The 17,824-nt window shown below is 40.2% G+C and overlaps 1 protein-coding gene and 1 pseudogene across 1 annotated transcript in view; one reads left to right on the top strand and one right to left on the bottom strand.

Moving 5' to 3' along the window:
* LOC105865109 (small ribosomal subunit protein eS12 pseudogene) overlaps nucleotides 1–7,379 on the bottom strand; it is a 31,704-nt pseudogene extending 24,325 nt beyond the window's left edge.
* Nucleotides 1–17,824, top strand: part of KIF13A (kinesin family member 13A) — a 198,487-nt gene that overhangs the window by 53,463 nt on the left and 127,200 nt on the right.

Genomic DNA, 17,824 nt, shown 5'->3' with positions numbered 1-17,824 from the left:
TGAATGCTGCTAATCAAACATAATCCTTAATTTTAAGTATTGAAGTGTCAAACTTTGTTTAAATGCAGTGCACACACACTATCGATTATCTGCCCTGCCTGTGGGATGTTGTTGGTTATGGTCTCTCCTAGTAAAATGTCGAGGAAATCTTTTGCTTTCTCTTGTGAAACATCTACCAGATGGTTTCTTTAAAGTGATGACGAAGAAACTGTGAATTTACTTTATGCTGTCGAGTAGACAAGGTTACTCTCTACACAAGGCAGTAAATGAATCTCATCCAGGTTCATGGCCTGAAACATTTTCATTTTGACCTCATGTGTACATACACTGCCTGCTTGCCTTCTTCCCTTAGATGTCTTGTTGGCATCTCAAAGTTAGCATGTTTAAAATCAAACTCCTCATTTCCTCCGTCAAACCAACTCTTCCCACAGCCCTTCCCATTTTACTTTATTATTTATTTATTTTTTAAATTTTGAGACAAAGTCTTGCCCCGTTGCCCCTACTAGAGTACAGTGGCATCATCATAGCTCACTATAGCCTCAAACTCCTGGGCTCAAGCGATCCTCCTGCCTCAGCCTCCCGAGTAGCTGGGACTACAGACGTGTGCCACTTTGCCAGGCCAGCAGCCTTCTTTTAAGTTTCATTTTTCTGTCTTGCTCTTTCTGATCCACTTCTTCCCAGCTCACAATGCTGTCCTTCCTATAACTCCTTGTTTTGTCGTGTTTGTAAGAAAGAGTTGGGCAGAAAAAGAATATTTAGTCCAGCATAAATAGAGACTTTAACAGGGGCTTCCCTCAGTAGAAGTTTTGTTTTTTGCTTATAGACATTTCATTTACCTGCAAGTCCTATTAGTTGAGTGATTGAAAAATCTGCAAGTTTACTTATAAAAGTACTTTTATTGATTAGTCCAAGGAGAAACCTAAGCTTTTAAATTTAACTTCATTTCAAATTTAAGACTAGGGGTTGTTCAGAAATGTCTATTATAAGCAGCTCTAGCTAGTATTGTAATTAATGGCAGGAAAATGTCCCAAATCAAGTATGGGTCCTGCTGGAACCTGAGTATGTGACTTTTCTAAGCATGCTAATAAATAGAATCTCAAATATATGATTAGAAATATCATCTCTGCTCATGATATCTTACAGTTTTAACATACATCTATTTAATGATCCTTGAGATTTTTTTAGAAAGTTTTAAACAAATGATTTTAAAATTCCTGAGTCATATCTTTTTTTTTTTTTTATCCTGTGAGCATGTTATATGATAAAGTCTTATCTTAAAGTAAACGCTTTTTTAGCACCTCTGTGTATCAGATATGGAAGTAGGTGTTGAAGATACTATAGGATTGAGAGAGGGGCCTGGCCATAAAGAGCTTATTGTGTAAATACTGGTTGTCATTCTCTCAGGGCTGCTAAGCTGGCTGAATCTTAAAGAAAGGTTTTTAGAGTTGTGCCCACACTGACATCTGAGATAAGAACTGGAGGCTTCTAGTGAAAAGGTGATTGAAAAAGTTTGAGGAATTTTGGGAAAGGGTTAAAGGACTTTTGTGTGATTCTTGGAGTGCAGTTTATGAAAGATTTTGGTCTGTTGCATTTTTGCTGTCCCTTGTCATTTGTCTAAGTGGCTCATTTGAAAATGTGTGTTCCTTAATTGTTAAGTGGGTGCCCCTAATCACTGTCTGTTAGGGTCCCCCAAATCACCATGTATTGTCTTCCCACAAACATGAAACTAGACTATCAGATGCCAGAAATACAGAGAATCATGTCTGGCAACCTCCAGATCTTTGGACCAGGGAAGATGTAATGGAATTGACTGTTTTAATTGCAAAGACTTACTGAATTCCAGGGACATTTCTTGACCTTACCATGGTTGATGAATCTCTCCTAATTAAAGTCCCCTGACTCATCCACTTTATTTTTAAAATTTGTTTTCTTTTTTAAGACTTGAGGAGAATCACTGTTTACTTTTAAAATCGTGAAATATATCATATATACAAAAATGTATAAAACATATATGTGCAAATAAAGAATAACAATATATCCTCCATCCAGCTGAAAAAACAACCTATACTTGAGAAGAATGGACCCAAAGCAGTGTTGCCCTCCAAATAACCTCACTTTCCTGATTTTTGTGTTTTTATTCCTTTGTTTTTAAACAGTTTTACTTTTACCTATATATATTCAAGTAATATATTTTTAGTTTTGCATTTTTGGGGGAACTTTATGTAAATAGAATCGTACTTAATATATTATTCAGGGCCTCACCTCCTTCTTTCAGCATTATTTTTTGGGATTCCTCCACATTGACATGTAGAACTACAGTCCATGTTCTTGCACTTTTGTAAAATATTGCATTGTATAGAATACCACAGTTTAGGCCAGGCGCAGTGGCTCACGCCAGTAATCCTAGCTCTCTGGGAGGCCGAGGCGGGCGGATTGCTCGAGGTCAGGAGTTCAAAACCAGCCTGAGCAAGAGCAAGACCCCGTCTCTACTATAAATAGAAAGAAATTAATTGGCCAACTGATATATATATGTAAAAAATTAGCCGGGCATGGTGGCACATGCCTGTAGTCCCAGCTACTTGGGAGGCTGAGGCAGTAGGATCGCTTGAGCCCAAGAGTTTGAGGTTGCTGTGAGCTAGGCTGACACCACGGCACTCACTCTAGCCTGGACAACAAAGTGAGACTCTGTCTCAAAAAAAAAAAAAAAAAAGAATACCACAGTTTATTTTTCCATTCTCCAGGTTTGTTTCTTCCTTGGTATTTGAAAAATCATACGGACCCCAAGCTCTGAAAGTCAGCTTACCATTTAAAGCTTCAAGGGTTGGTGACTTCTTTATGGCGAGATCTGTTGAGTCGGAGCTGGGAAGTTGTAAATGGTTTACTTTCATTAGTGGAACTATCGGACATTCTCATTTCTGGAGACCTTCTAGACAGTGGACTGTTTTCAGCTTCTCCAGGGGACTGTTAGCTCTTGACCGGGGCTTTCATTCCATTCCTAGGTCTGGAATGAAAGCCATGTGTCTGTAGGACCTTGTGGACAAGCCTTTCCCTGTGATCACTCCTTTTAGGGCTAATCCTTTTTTGGAGCTTCAGGTTGGTTGAAGATGGTTGAACTAGGAGCAGGCTAATCTCTAGAGCACAGGAAGACACTAAGAGTTTCTGGTCTTCCTGTGCTTGGCTTTCCCAGGGCATTCTCCTCCCTTCCTCTCCCCACCTTGAGTCTTGTCACTTGTTGGCAGATGTTCTGCTCCATTGTGTCCCCACTAAGGGAGTCAGTGAAGGGGCACACCCAGTGTTTCATTTTAGAATACCCTTCTGGAAGTGACCGAAGCATTTATTTTCAAATTTAGAAAAATTTTCTGGAATGACTGCACTAAAGGGTTATTGGCATCATTGTTACAATCCTCTAACATTTTTAAAAGTAGGATTCTGAATGTGTCTGTTTTTCCTCCTTCATAAAGGGGAGACTGGGAGTATACTTTTCTATATTAGCTGGTTGTAATTACTTGAAATTTGTTCAGCTTTCCTTGAAGTGTGTTCCCTTGAACTGGATGTTAATGTTTACCACATAGGGAAAGATGGTTCTGCAGCAAAATAAAGTTCAGTCAGTTTATTTATGGCATGCGTTCTCAGAGCCCTTGATATGCTATCAAGCTTTGTGAATACTTAAGTGGCAGGAGTTCAAAAACATGTCTGATTATGGGATATCCCCCCAATATACTACCACCATTAGCATACCTTGTTGCAATAATCCTCTGAATACTCAAGGAAAGGCATCATGTAGATGTTTTCCATTGTTTACATTGGTTCCGTCTCAGGATTGCAGTGGAATTTTTCTAGTACCTTAAGATATGTCCATTTATCTTGAAGGAGGATGTGACCCTTTAAGGGCAAACTTATTTTCAGTTCACTTTCGATTTAGAGTATGCATGCCAAACAGTATGTACTTTACTTTTAAATGAGAGTAGGGTGAAGAAGTAGATTTGTCAATTGATGAAAAGAATAAGGTCTCAGCTTTTAAAGGATAGTCATTGCCCTTAGAATTATATTCTACAAAAGTAGGAGAATAACAAAAAGGGCTCAAACCAAAATTTTCTTTTTGTGAATGTCTCCAAGCAGAGAAAGATTTTTGTATAAAAACACTAATGAAAATGATGGTTGTCTCTGATGATTGTAGAAGAAAAAGGTTTTCTTCCTTTCTGACCTCCTTCCCTACCTTCCTTTTTGGTAAGTGGGAAAAGTGAAGGTGAAGACATTAGGGACACTAATTTATCTTTTTTTTTTTTTAAGATTTCTTTTTTAAAGACAGGTGTGTAGGCCTGCTGATTGCCTTATTGCCATATGTTTTCTTCTGTTGGTCATTCCTCTGCCTTCTTGGCCTTGACCACATCATAGAGACAGAAACTGAAATGATAACTAATCATACCCTTTTGATCAAAATACTAAAACAAAAATCAGACAAGCTCAATCTTGAATAATTGAAATTGGCCAGAGTCTTTATCTAAAATAACTCTTATTCCAACGAAAAAAATTTTTTGCAACTCTGCCTGCTTCTCATGTTTCCCACCTGTAAGTATTTTCATGTAAGTTAATTTTCCAGACAACTGGAGCTTGTTCCTTCAAACACTGGCCTTTCACCATGTTGCCATTTCTCCCCGCTGTTGTAAGCAGAGGCTAGGGTCCGCTGGACATCACATCCATTGTTGCATGGTGACAAGAGCTGGGGTTGCTCTTGGCTTCTGTCTGCTGTGACAGTACTGGGCTGTCAGGAGGCACCGTCCAGCTGCCGCCCTCTTTCAGCCTTGCGTGTTGGCTGTCCTATCTGCTATGTGTGCTGGAAAACTAGATAATGGAGCAGGTCAAATCCGGGTGGGTAAAGCAGCCGCCAAGTGCATTAGGAATAGAGACGTGGCTGACCCCGTGGGGCTGTAGGGTAGCTATTTTTGGTGTTCATAGCTTTCTTCTTGATACAGGAGGGTTGAGGTCCCTGGGAAAAGGAGTGGTTACTATTCGCGGTACCATGTGAAACCTAGATGAGCCCTTTGGAAATTGTAATCTGCTAGTTTGTTTCCCTAGACTGGATAGGAATCTGCTTCTGATTAGATATTAATATGAGTTTTTTTTTAATTTTAGAATATTAGGGAGTACAAACATTTTGGTTACATATGTTGCCTTTGCATTTCTCTAACAACCTTATTTTAGCAGCATTAAGTATATAGTATTTTACCTGCGCAAGACTGGCCATGTAATGATAATTATTGAAGGTGGGTTACTTATGTTGTTATGTTATGTGGTATGACATTATGTGATGTTATGCTATTCTCTCTCCTTTTGTGTATGTTTGAAATTTTCACTATTAAGGCATTTGTAAAAAAACAACACTGCATATATGCTTGTTTGGTCTTCCAGCAGACCCTAAAGAGTGGAGTTATTCAGGGAAACATCACCGTTGTCTCAAGTATTACTAGTTACTCGGTGATGTGAGCCAAGGGCTTCACTTATTCATTTAGCAGATATTTATTAAGTGACCATTTTGTGCCTGACAGTGTTGTAGAAGGGAACAAGAGAGACAACACTCCTGTTTCCATAGAGCTTCTAGCTGTTGGATCCAGGGGAGAAGACCTGTAGAAAAGTAAGCAAATAAATAAATGAGATGGTTGAATGTGGTGGAAGATGCTGTGAAGAAAATAAACCTGAGTGACAAGGCCAAGGGGGGTGGAGGGGGTGCAGCCCCATTAATGTGGGGAAGGCTCCTGAGGGGAGCAGCCCTGGGGAGGGCACTGCAGGCAGGGGACGTCCTGTGCGGGTGCCTGCGATGGGCTTGCTTGCTTCTCTGAGTGACGCCTCGCTCGCTGCTAGGAAGGCAGCCCCGAGGACCGCGAGGTCCATGCGTATCTGACGCACAGGCCCACTGAGGCCTAGAATTGGGAAGCTGCCTCTCTGCGCGATACCTGCTGCTTTAAGAGCTATCAAGTTATCCAATAAACGAGCCAGCAGACATCGTTATGAAAAGGACTTTCAAATTAGTAATTAACCAAAATAATCATCTTTCTGCATCGGTAAAATAAACGTCCTTAGTTATTTATATAAAAATAGGCCCCCGCAAATATGACTTGTCATAAATGGCTGTGTGGGGCATCTACATTCTTTTTGTATACAGTTCTGTAGTCCCAGCTACTCACGAGGCTTTGTGGGGAGGATTGCTTGAGCCCAAGAGTTCGAAGCTGCAGTGAGTTATGATTATACCTCTGCACTATAACCTGGGCAACAGAGCAAGACCCTATCTCAAAAAAAAAAAAAAAAGATAATTCTGGTTGTAAGGTTAGCTCTGGGGTTAAGGAGATATACTAAAAAGGTCCTGAAGTAGGTTTTAATTTTAGCTTTGCCATTTACTTAGTCTTGTGAGCAGCTTAGTGATCTGAGAAATGGGGCTAATAAATTCCCCCTCACACTGTAGTGAGGATTGATAAATAAGATAAGATGTCAAGAACCATGTGTAAAGTATACCATGTGCTCAGTGATGCTAGTCTCTTCCTCACTGCCTCTCCTTCCTGCAGAGTAGAATATATGAGAAAGGTGTTCTGGCATCACAGAGATGCAGCACAGTCTCTGGGGTCTTGGGGACGGCAGCACTGAGCCCCATGGCAGCTCCCGGAGGCTGTGGGCATGGTATCAAGCTGTGGAACTTTTTTTGTTCTTTTCTATTTGAGGTTGATCTGGCCCATTCAAATATTGGAGTAGTAATGGTGGCTTTGTTTGTGGCTTGTTCTAATTGAGATTAGAGTTTAGAGTATTTAACAGAGTCTTCCCTCCTTCTCGATGCCTTTTGAAGGAGAGAACTACGTTGCTAATGCAGTGTTACTATTGCTCCTTATGAGTAATGCTCAGGGTTATATCAGGAGAATCTGCAAAGCTTAACCGCCTCTTGTTCATACCTTGGATCCTCATTTAGACTAAAGAAGTTTTCTTTACCTGCCAATTTGCTTGGATTTTCTTGTTGTGAATTTCGAAATATCTTGCACAAATAATGGGTTTCCTATACAACTTTGTGGAGACTAAGTAGTTCTGAAGAATTCCATCATAATGGTATTCATTGAGTCCAGTGAATTGAGTTTAGTGAATTTGCTTAATTGGAAAAAGGTTTGTTTGTTTTTGACCATATACACAGTATGTGCAAATAAAATGCTGCTAAGTGGTATGGAGGTGATAAAAAATGGTTTGGATGTAGCAGCTGCCTCAAAGGCATTGTAGTGGAAAAGGAAGAAAAACTTTCAGCCTTGTTTTAGCAATCACATACCTTCACGAATAGGTTTCAGACTTGTCTTGTAGTGAATTCTGCACTGGGAAGGTGACAGGCATTGTAGGGAGATCATATACATGAGGGTTCATGTGAAGGTATTATCTACTCATTTATTTATTCTGCAGTCTGGTCGCATGTAATTTAAAATGGATCCTTGGATTCCCCCTTAATTACTTTTAGGTATATCCAGGTTTAGAATCAAACTGTTCCTATTCCTAGTTTGCCATCCACAATGAAGGTTTTTCATTTAACACTACCTAACCCAAAGAATAACATTGCCATGAATGCTCACCACTGGTGTGGCCTTTGTCACAGACACATCACTGGCAGAGACTTATTTCCAGTTCCCAGGTCTGTGTTGGGAATGGGAATGAGAAATGCTTTTAGCCTCCTAAAATCTCATTTGTCGTAGAAATGGGATTCATTTGCATTGTAATTTTCCTGCCTTGGTGGTTCGACTCAATGTGACATTGAAACTAGATGGTTCTGCACAGATGTCTTGCCAAGTAAGTGGGCTGCTGACTCAGAGGGTCTCTTGGTCCTGGAGCTCTCAAGGTGGCAGGTCCTGAAGGCTGTCAGTGTCCACTGGCATCTGGCATCAGCAATGGCAGCTGTTTCTATGGCAGATGGAGAGAAGGAGTTTATAGGTAAAATAAATGGCTGAAAGTGGGAGGGGTTTGCATCTTGTATATTCATCTGATACCTTAAAAGCTTCACATATGTTCATTCATTTAACTCTCGCAGCAACTCTGATAGGCCAGGGGATTAAGGCACAGAGAGCTTAACCGTCATGCTCTCGTTCACATCACTATAAAGTGATGGAAGAATGGAACCTGGGCAGTCTAGCTTCTGTGTCCCTGCTCATGGCCACCATACTGGCTGTTTGTGTTGTCTCAACTGTGACCAAAGGGGAGTGTTCAGCTAACACCTTTGCTTTTGTCAAGCTGTTGCATAGAACATGGTATGTGGACTCTTTAATGTAGAAAAGTCAAATATTTTATTGTTTATGCTATCATAGGTAAATGCTGTTAAGGCACAAGCTCCCACATAAATGGAAAATTAATCTTGGAAATAAAAGTCAAACCACATGGTTAAATGTATGGTCCCACCAAAAGGCATGTTAACTGGAGTCAGATCTTTAGTGGTAGCAGATAGACCAGTGTATGTTTTATCCCGAGAGTGACTCACAGGGGTGCTTAATTGTTGATTTGTGAATCAAGAATTGGTGCTCTACGCTGCATTTTTTTGGAAAGCGTCGCTGTGTGAAAGTTTGGAAAACATGACAAGAAAATTGCACAAGAGCCATGTTTTCTCTGCTTAATTTTGTTTTGGTTAGCCCAGTGTGAGTTCTAGCTAGTCTGGCCCAGACTGGGAATTGCTGCCATGGCGATCAGCAGCAGGAGCTCTGTAAAGTGGCCTGAGACCACCCCACAGAGACCCCGCAGTGCTTACCTGAGGCCTGCGACCCACAGCTGCAGTTGGTTGTGTGGTGGTAGTCAGGAGGAACAATTCAGGTGTGACTTCACTTGGCAACATTGGAAAAAAAGGCAAGAAGCTGTTATTGATGGATAGTGATTACATATAATGCTGTCGTATACCTTATAAAACTTTGCATTTCTTTTGTGTATGCATTTTAATTTTGGAAATACATATAGACCATATGAACATCATTATGTTAAATTAGTAGTTATTGGGGATATACTCATACATATTCATCTCAAATTTTGCATTTTATTGTAATTTTTTAATCAACTGATTGCATAGAAATGAAAATTTATTCTGAATTACTTCTGCTCAGCTCTTGGGCAGCAATAGTGAAAAACCTTTCAGAAAAGGGAACATCATTTTTTTAGTGAAAAGGGTCACTATAAATATTGTAGTTTAAAAGCTATAAAAATAAAAAACCTTTAACTTATTTTAGCATTTAGTAGTGGGTACTTGAGGTTTGCCTTCTAACCTGAACATTTGATAGACTAGGGAATGGCCAGGACTCAGTGTGTCTGGAAATACCTGTGGAATACAACTTTATTTTTCCTTTTTAATTCCATTCATCAGGGACTGATACTTTTGTAGATGTTGGGGGAGGGAGGCATCGTGGTATTTTACCCCTAAAAGAAAGCAAGATTGTGGCCTGTATCTTAGAAGAGATTCTCATATCCTGTGGGACCCAGCAACAAATGGTTTACCGTCTGGCACCAAGCCTCAGGCTGCGATTTGGTGAGCTCAGGGCTCGGAAGTATTTCCAGATTTCCTCCAGGTTAATGTTCCTTTCCTCATCTCTCCTTTCTGTCTAGTTTTGCGTCCGTTAGTGTCCTGTGGCTCTTCCTTTAGTTCCCGGAGATTGTCGATGAGCAATTTAGTGAGTCACCTTCACCCCTCCCAGACTGTTTCTAAATCCTCTCCTCCCCAGCACACCCCAGTTCCCCACCGTCCCTGACAAACACCCTCCATCTTCCAGGGCTCCGCTGAATTGACCATTCCCTGTTCATGCCTCCTTTGAGTTGAAACCGTAGAAGAAGAAGAAGACACAGGCAGCTCTTTGTTCTCACCTGCCTCATAACAACATTGCTCCTAAATCTTGTTTCTCCTGCTGGAGTAGCAGGGGTGGAACTTTCTAAAACTTTCTTCCATTTTGCGCTTATCAGAACAGGCTCCAGCTCTATGTTGCTAAACTGCTGTAAGAGCAAGGAATGTTTGAAGTATTCATGCTCACTGCAAGATTATTGTAAGAATGAGAAAGGTCATTCATTGAGAAGGAAGAAGCTCATTATTGAGTGTCCACTGTATACAGAATATTAGTACACATTAATCCTCTAGATTTGTGGTTTGGAAAACTCATAGAATATTTCAAAACTCCATCCTGGGATCAGCTACCTCTAATCCCTGCTTGTCCCCAAACGCTGTCCTGCCTGCCTTTTGCTGTTCTGAGCAGAGTATCCTCTTGGTAAAGGGAATAGTCTCACTTTATTCAGAAGCTACAGGTGCTTGAAAAAAAAAAAAGATTAGATATAAGGAAATCGGAAGTTTTAGAAGAGTTCTGAAAAGGAGAAATTGTAGGAATTGTGTTTTCAACAAATTCTCCTTTGTGTAATCATCTTTACCATCAGTGTGTGTGGGCTTTCTCTGTTCAGGGTCAGTGCCTGGACGGGGAGGACAGCCTGAGAAACAAGTAACCTTTTCTGCTTCCAAACCATTACTGGGAGAATATTTTCATGGGATCCTTTCTTCCAGCCATCTATGGACTCACTGTAAGATATTTAAAAAAAAACATGAATTCAGAAATGGAAAAAAAGAGACTTGTAGATACATGGTAAAACTCAAAAAGGATAGCATGTCTCAGATAAAGAAATGGCAAATGGTGGTCCAGTTGGTTTATTCAGTGGAATGTAATGAGCATCGGCTGTTTGCTAATAAGTGCTTAGGATGAGAACAACAGTGAGCCAGGGAAGTACAGGCCCCACCTGCAAGGAGCTTGAAGCACAGCTGTCTAATTGTCCTGGGTATTCAAACCTGCCTCTCATAGACATTGGCTTAGGCAAAGGATTTTTGAAAAAGACCCCCAAAGCAATTACAGCAGCAACAAAAATAAATAAATGGGACCTGATCAAATTAAAAAGCTTCTACACAGCCAAGTAAACTATCATTAGAGCAAATAGACAACCTGTAGAATGGGAGAAAATATTTGCATGCTATACATCTGATAAAGGGCTAGTAACAAGAATCTATATAGAATTTAAGAAAATTAACAAGAAAAAAATCAAACAACCTCATTAAAAAGTGGGTAAAGGACATGAACAGAAATTCTGCAAAAGACAGAATAATGGCCAGCATATAAAAAAGTGCTCAACATCTCTAATCATGAGGGAATTAGAAATCAAAAACACAATGAAATATCACCTAACTCCAGTGAGAATGGCCTTTATCAAAAAGTCGCAAAACAACAAATGCTGGCATGGATGTGGAGAGATAGGAACACTCTTATACTGCTGGTAGAACTACAAATTAGTATAACCTCTGTGGAAAGTAATCTGGAGATATTTCAAAGAACTAAAAATAGAAATACCATTTGATCCAGCAATCCCACTACTAGGCATCTACCCAAAGGAAAAAAGTCATTTTATAATAAAGACATCTGCACTCAAATGTTTATGGCAGCACAGTTCACAATTGCAAAGATGTGGAAACAACTGAAGTGCCCAAAAATACATGAATGGATTAATAAAATGTGGTATTTGTACACTATGGAATACTACTCAACCATAAAAGACAAGGGTGAACTAGCACCTCTTATGCTATCCTGGGTGGAGCTAGATCCCATTTTTAGAAGTATCACAAGAGTGGAAAAACAAATGCCACATGTCCTCACCGTCAAATTGATACTAACTGATCAACACTTAGGTGCTCACATGGAAGTAATATTCATCGGGTGCTGGGCAGGTGGGAAGGGGGTGGAGGGGATGGGTAAACTTGTAACAAATGGATGCAGAGTGCACTGTATGGGGGATGAGCACGCTCGTAGCTCTGGCTTGGGTGATGCAAAGGCAATATACATATAACCAAAATGTTTGTACCCCCATAATATTCTGAAATTTTTTAAAGTAAAGAAATAAATAGGCCAGGCGTGGTGGCTCACGCCTGTAATCCTAGCACTCTGGGAGGCCGAGGCGGGCAGATCGTTTGAGCTCAGGAGTTCAAAACCAACCTGAGCAAGAGCGAGACCCCGTCTTTACTATAAATAGAAAGAAATTAATTGGCCAACTAATATATATAGAAAAAATTAGCCGGGCATGGTGGCACATGCCTATAGTCCCAGCTACTTGGGAGGCTGAGGCAGGAGGATCGCTTGAGCCCAGGAGTTTGAGGTTGCTGTGAGCTAGGCTGACGCCACGGCACTCACTCTAGCCTGGGCAACAAAGCGAGACTTGTCTCAAACAAAAAAAAAAGAAAGAAAGAAAGAAATCAAAGAAATAAAAACCTGCCTCCTGCGGGATGCTGATATTATTGTCAAGATAGTTACCAGTCTGGGAATTAGAACCTGACTTGAGTTTCTTTCCCAGAAGGGAAAATTTTGGTCTCTGAATATTCTCCTATCAATTTATTGAATAATGGAAACTCAATTAGAGACGAAAGCTTTGTATTTTAGATTTTGAGCTCAACTTGATTGACATTAAATTTATTTTCTAAAAATGCTTTTATCCAACAAAATTTTTATTAAAGAATGTTTATAGGCCAGGCATGATGGTGCATGCCTATAGTCCCAGCTACTCGGGAGGCTGAGTCAGGAGGATGGCTTGAGCCCAGGAGTTTGAGGTTGCTGTGAACTCACTGATTGGTTGATTGAGTCCCGTAACAAGAGTTGTTTGAATACAGATTATTTGTAAGGCATTTGAGGCACATGACAAGGGCTTCAGTTGTTCGCAGAAGGGCACCACTGTGTGTTCACTGTTTAGTGGAGTTGGTAGGGCTTGTATGGTGAAAACTTGAGTCTTGCTGGGTGGCAGACAGGTTGTACACAGTGCAGGAAGAAAAATACTGATTTAAAAAGTTAGAATTTTGGCCGGGCGCTGTGGCTCACGCCTGTAATCCTAGCTCTTGGGAGGCCGAGGCGGGCGGATTGCTCAAGGTCAGGAGTTCAAAACCAGCCTGAGCAAGAGCGAGACCCCGTCTCTACTATAAATAGAAAGAAATTAATTGGCCAACTGATATATATATAAAAAATTAGCCGGGCATGGTGGCGCATGCCTGTAGTCCCAGCTACTCGGGAGGCTGAGGCAGGAGGATCACTTGAGCCCAGGAGTTTGAGGTTGCTGTGAGCTAGGCTGACGCCACGGCACTCACTCTAGCCTGGGCAACAAAGTGAGACTCTGTCTCAAAAAAAAAAAAAAAAAAAAAAGTTAGAATTTTATTGTATTATATTTGAAAACTATTATATCTAAAACTTTTTTTAGATCATCTGAGTTTTAAAATAAGGAAACTAATTTATAAATCTTGAATTAATTAGAAAACTTCTGGTGAGAATTGTAAGACTTTGCTGTTATTCCCTTTGTTTCAGAAGTTTATTGCTTCATTTGTAAAGTTGACACATCTTTATTGCAGAAATGTTTTTGACAAAGGCTAACGGAATGAATGTTTCTTTAAATCACTTTTTTCACCATTCAGTTGAGTGGACTTCAGTAGTCAGACTTTCAAACTATTAATAGAAATGCTTGATTCTGGCTTATAGGGCACATCTTACATTGGTCATAAGATTCTGCTCTGTGGTACTCAGCTGAAAAGTCAAGGTGTCATTTTGGGAAACGGAATTAAAAGCAGTTTGATTTCCTGGGTTGTTTCTGACACCGACCCTTCATCTTCTACTGACAACTTTTTAGGTCATCAAACACCAATAGGTTCTCTAGCTAGTGATATGGAGAACACGTGCTACTTATCAGACCGAGAAAATAAATGCAAACTTTAAAATATTGGTCTCTTTTTAAATAAAGACTGTCTTTAAATTTTAGATCATTGTTTCTGTGTCCATCTCGTCAGCTGCCTTGGTCCCAGCTTTGCTGTCAGGGGAGTTTTATTGCAGTTTGTAGGTAAATGTGGCAGTACTTCGCACCAGCGTCAGAGATGATCATCCCAAAGTGTTTGCCATTACGCACTGGCTTTTGGCTCTTTCCTAAAAATATTATCATTATAGTTTAATTCTTATAAAGGTATCCAACTTTATACATGTTTATCTAATTATTCCCAGGGTTTTTTTCCCCTCTCTATTCTTTACCTTCCCTTATCATACATGTTCTTAAAAATCTTTTTTTCTTAAGGGAAATAACCCTAATTTAGAAGTGCTTTTATTCTTCAGCTCCTAGAACCTTTTCCTAGATGAAGTTTATTTTGAGCTGTGTTGACATTTTGCATGTATAATCCAGGAGGGCTATTTGTGGTAACAGTAGCATCTCACATTGACTGAGCAATAACTGTGCATGCTCACGGTGTGTAGCATTATCCATGTCACTTCGTGAAATCCTTCAGCGGTCCTGGAGGAGTACTCTTCTACCCCCATTTTATAAACACAGAAACTGAGGCTCAGAGAGAGGGGTGGAGTGAACTTGTCAAGGTCAACATAGCTAGATCGTGGCAGAGCTAGGGTTGGTTTGGCTCCAGATCCCAAACTCTCTTCACCACTCTACTTTATTATTTCTAGTAGAAATTTAGGCCAAATGTAGTTATGCCAGAAGGATATAGTCCAAATATACAAAACCAAATCAAACCACAAGTCTTTCCACTCCAGTACAAAATTAGTTCAGTTTTTCTTTTTGATTTTTATTGAAAATGAGAGATTAAGTAGAGTGGTAATTTTTTTTTAAAAAAGCAAGTTTTTTAAAAAGAGAAATTATTTTTTAAAGTCGTAGATGTGTTTTGAATTAATTTTTTAAACTGCCAGCAGTATAGTAAGTATCAATATAATCGAAAGCATTTTTCCTTTCATTCATCTTGAGTCTGCTGCAAGGTCTGTGACCAGAGTCCCATGTGAAAAGTCACTCCGAGCCACACAGTAGTTAGATCTCAGTAGTTAGATCTCTTTCAACGTGGTGGAGGGGCTGGATGGCTGGGGCACAGCAGGCAACAAGTCTTACAGAATTCTTCTTCCTTCAGGTTGTCTTTGTGTTCCTCCTTTGCAGCCTACTTTTTCTCTTGCCCTTGCAGTGGTGTCTTAACTTACACACCATGAGGGCGCTAGTGCTGACCCTGTAGATGATGTAGCCCCTGTCATTAACCCTTGAGCCTCACCCTCCTAAAACAGATTTGGCCATGTTATTCTCATTGTCCAAACCATCCATGACAACTGCACTGCAGTTCTTGTCTGTGATTCCAGCTTTATTGCTCTCAATTATATTCCCTGTCTACCTGCTATTCCCTGAACAACGTATCCTGTGCTGTCCAACATTGTTCCAGCTGTTCCCCTGCCTAAGATTTGTTCCCAGCACATTTGCATGTGTATTTTTGTGCCTTTATTCATAGCCCTTTTTCGTGGTGCTCAATTCCCTGCCTCCCCAGTGGGAAGTGGTGGTTTGCAGGCTGCTTCTAACTCCACACTGCCACAATAGTCCCTTCTTTCACATAGAAGTCATTTCTCTTTCGAGGTTCACTCCGTATAGGTTTTTCCTACACAGTCATGAAGGACTTGAATACAGACAAGGCTTATTCGTGTTGTTAAACACATGGGTGACCCTTGTAAGCATGGATGAGCCACATCATTGACCATCCACAGGGGTTGCTATCCAGTACCCTAGCGTAGGCTTGAAGAGCTTTCACCAAATTCTTAGACACAAAAGAGGCAAGTTACAGTAGCAGTTAAGAGCAGGGGGCTGCTACAACCAGAGACTGCCCAGGACTGCTGCCAATTAACTGTGACCTTGTGAAAGTCATACGATCTCTATACCTTGTACTTTCAGTGTTTTTCATCTGTAAAATGATAGTAAAGACAATTTTATAGGATCATCAGTATGTGTAAGTGAGTTAAATGAGATAGAACTAACAGAAACCTAGCTGGCACATAGTTAGAACTCATTAAGTGTTAGCTATTAATTAAAGTAATGGTCATCCGTTTTATTTTACAGACATACTATATGACCAGGTTACAGTTTACCACCCTGAAATGTGCTGTCTCTGAAATGTTACATCTCACTCGCTGACGGTAGCGTCTTATCTTACCCACCACCTCCACATCTTTGCTCTTTAACTTTACCCAGACCATGAGCTTCTTACCTCTGCTATTTTCTCCCACTCTGTCATTCTCTTCCTGTCTTTACCTTCTTCTCTTCCTTACTCTTGTACTATCCAGTCTTCTCATTGAACTGTAGCAGCCTCTTGCTAACTGCAGGGATCATGTTCTCAAAAAGCAAAACGGTTAGCAAAAACCATAGGAGGCGAGATCAGAGTCCTAGGGGACGTAGGGGGTTAGGAGAAAAACAATAAAAAAAGACGACATTAAGCATATATCTTAAGTTTAGTAGATTCTAGATGACCTATCCAATATTCTTCCAAAACAAACTAGATGTCCTAGTGTCAAAAGCCTGTGCTGATTAGTGGCATTTCTCTTGAATGAATCAGCTTCTTCACATGTTCAGAAAATTGTGCTATAGCATCTTATAAGTTTTATAATCTGCTGACTTGCCTTTGAGTTTTCAGACCAGTCTTTGTCATGTTTTGGCATTTGCATTCTTCATGTGATAGCTTTCAAAGGCTCTTCAAAATATATATGTAACCCCTTCTACTTTTCATAATTCACAGAAGTATTTGTTATGTATTTTGGATGTAGATAATATGTTAGGTTATTGATACACAAATATATAAACTTATCCCTGGGCTATAGTTAGTAAATCCTGCTTGAAGATGGTACCCACCTGCCCCACAACATTTTAGTGCTATACCATCACCCCAGGTCCCACATTCTCTGCTACTAGAGCCAAACTGCTGAGCTTGGCAACAGAACAATCCCACAGGTCTGTGGTCCTTTAGTGGCCTATGTTCTCTGGTGCTTTTTGCATAGACAATTCCCCTTATTGGGTTACCATTTCTTGGGCTTGTCAGCTTGGTGAATTCCTATTCAGTCCTTCTTGATTCTGCTTGGGGCTTTTTCTGCTCTGGGAAACTTCCCTTTTTTCCCAGGTGATCCACCCTCTTTTGAGCTGCTGCTGTGCACACCATATTGCATTGTGACATGTGTGAAAATTCAGCTTGTCTGAAAGACAGCAAGTCTAATTTATCAGCAGAGTAGCAAGCAGTGGATGTTAAATATTTGTTGAATGGACATAGCTCTTTGTTCCTATTTCTGTTTTAACACTTACCACATTCCATTTAATATTATGCAGATGTGTATCTGGCTCTCTCACATGGTTCTAAGCTTCTGCAGGACAGAGACTATGCCCTATTCCTCTAAATATTCCCTCAAAGCACTTATAATGTACACTGTAGGAGTCAGTGCTCAATAAATTCTTACTGATAGAGAGGACTTGGAAGATTTAGGTGACTTGGTGTTTAGTTCTGTAAGATAGAGTTGTGTGTCAGGGGCTTCATAATAAAGTACATGTCCTTAAACTGGTTTCCAGGAGGGAAATGTCCCCCAGCTGTGTATCTTTCTGATCTAAGTTGTGACAGTTTCCAACAAACCAGTAAGATAGTTAATACATGAGAGAAATTTGTTTCAGCAGATGCTTCTCTGATCATGCATATCTTTTGAAGCACCGACTGGTGTTAGGCCATTGTCCATCAGGATCTTTGGCCATCAGACTTCTAAGTAGATAACTGTAGTCAATAGTCTGTACACAATGATCAAAGGTCTCCTTGACCCAGAATTTTCTCAGTGCGAGTTATAGGGAAAAAACTTGAACTATTTTTGTAGTTGTTGTAATAGACTACTTATCCTGCTTTCTTTATTTCTTTTTTTTTTTGTTAAACTTCCCAGGTCTCTACTACCTACTAAATTAAGTACTGATTCCTCATTTCAAGACCTGCCCCAGTATAGCTATGTCCAGCTTA

Source organism: Microcebus murinus, chromosome 15 (assembly GCF_040939455.1).
Source record: "Microcebus murinus isolate Inina chromosome 15, M.murinus_Inina_mat1.0, whole genome shotgun sequence".
In the NCBI taxonomy this organism is placed as follows: domain Eukaryota; kingdom Metazoa; phylum Chordata; class Mammalia; order Primates; family Cheirogaleidae; genus Microcebus; species Microcebus murinus.
The sequence above is the reverse complement of the archived record's forward strand: the minus strand, read 5'-3'. Positions and strand labels throughout refer to the sequence as shown.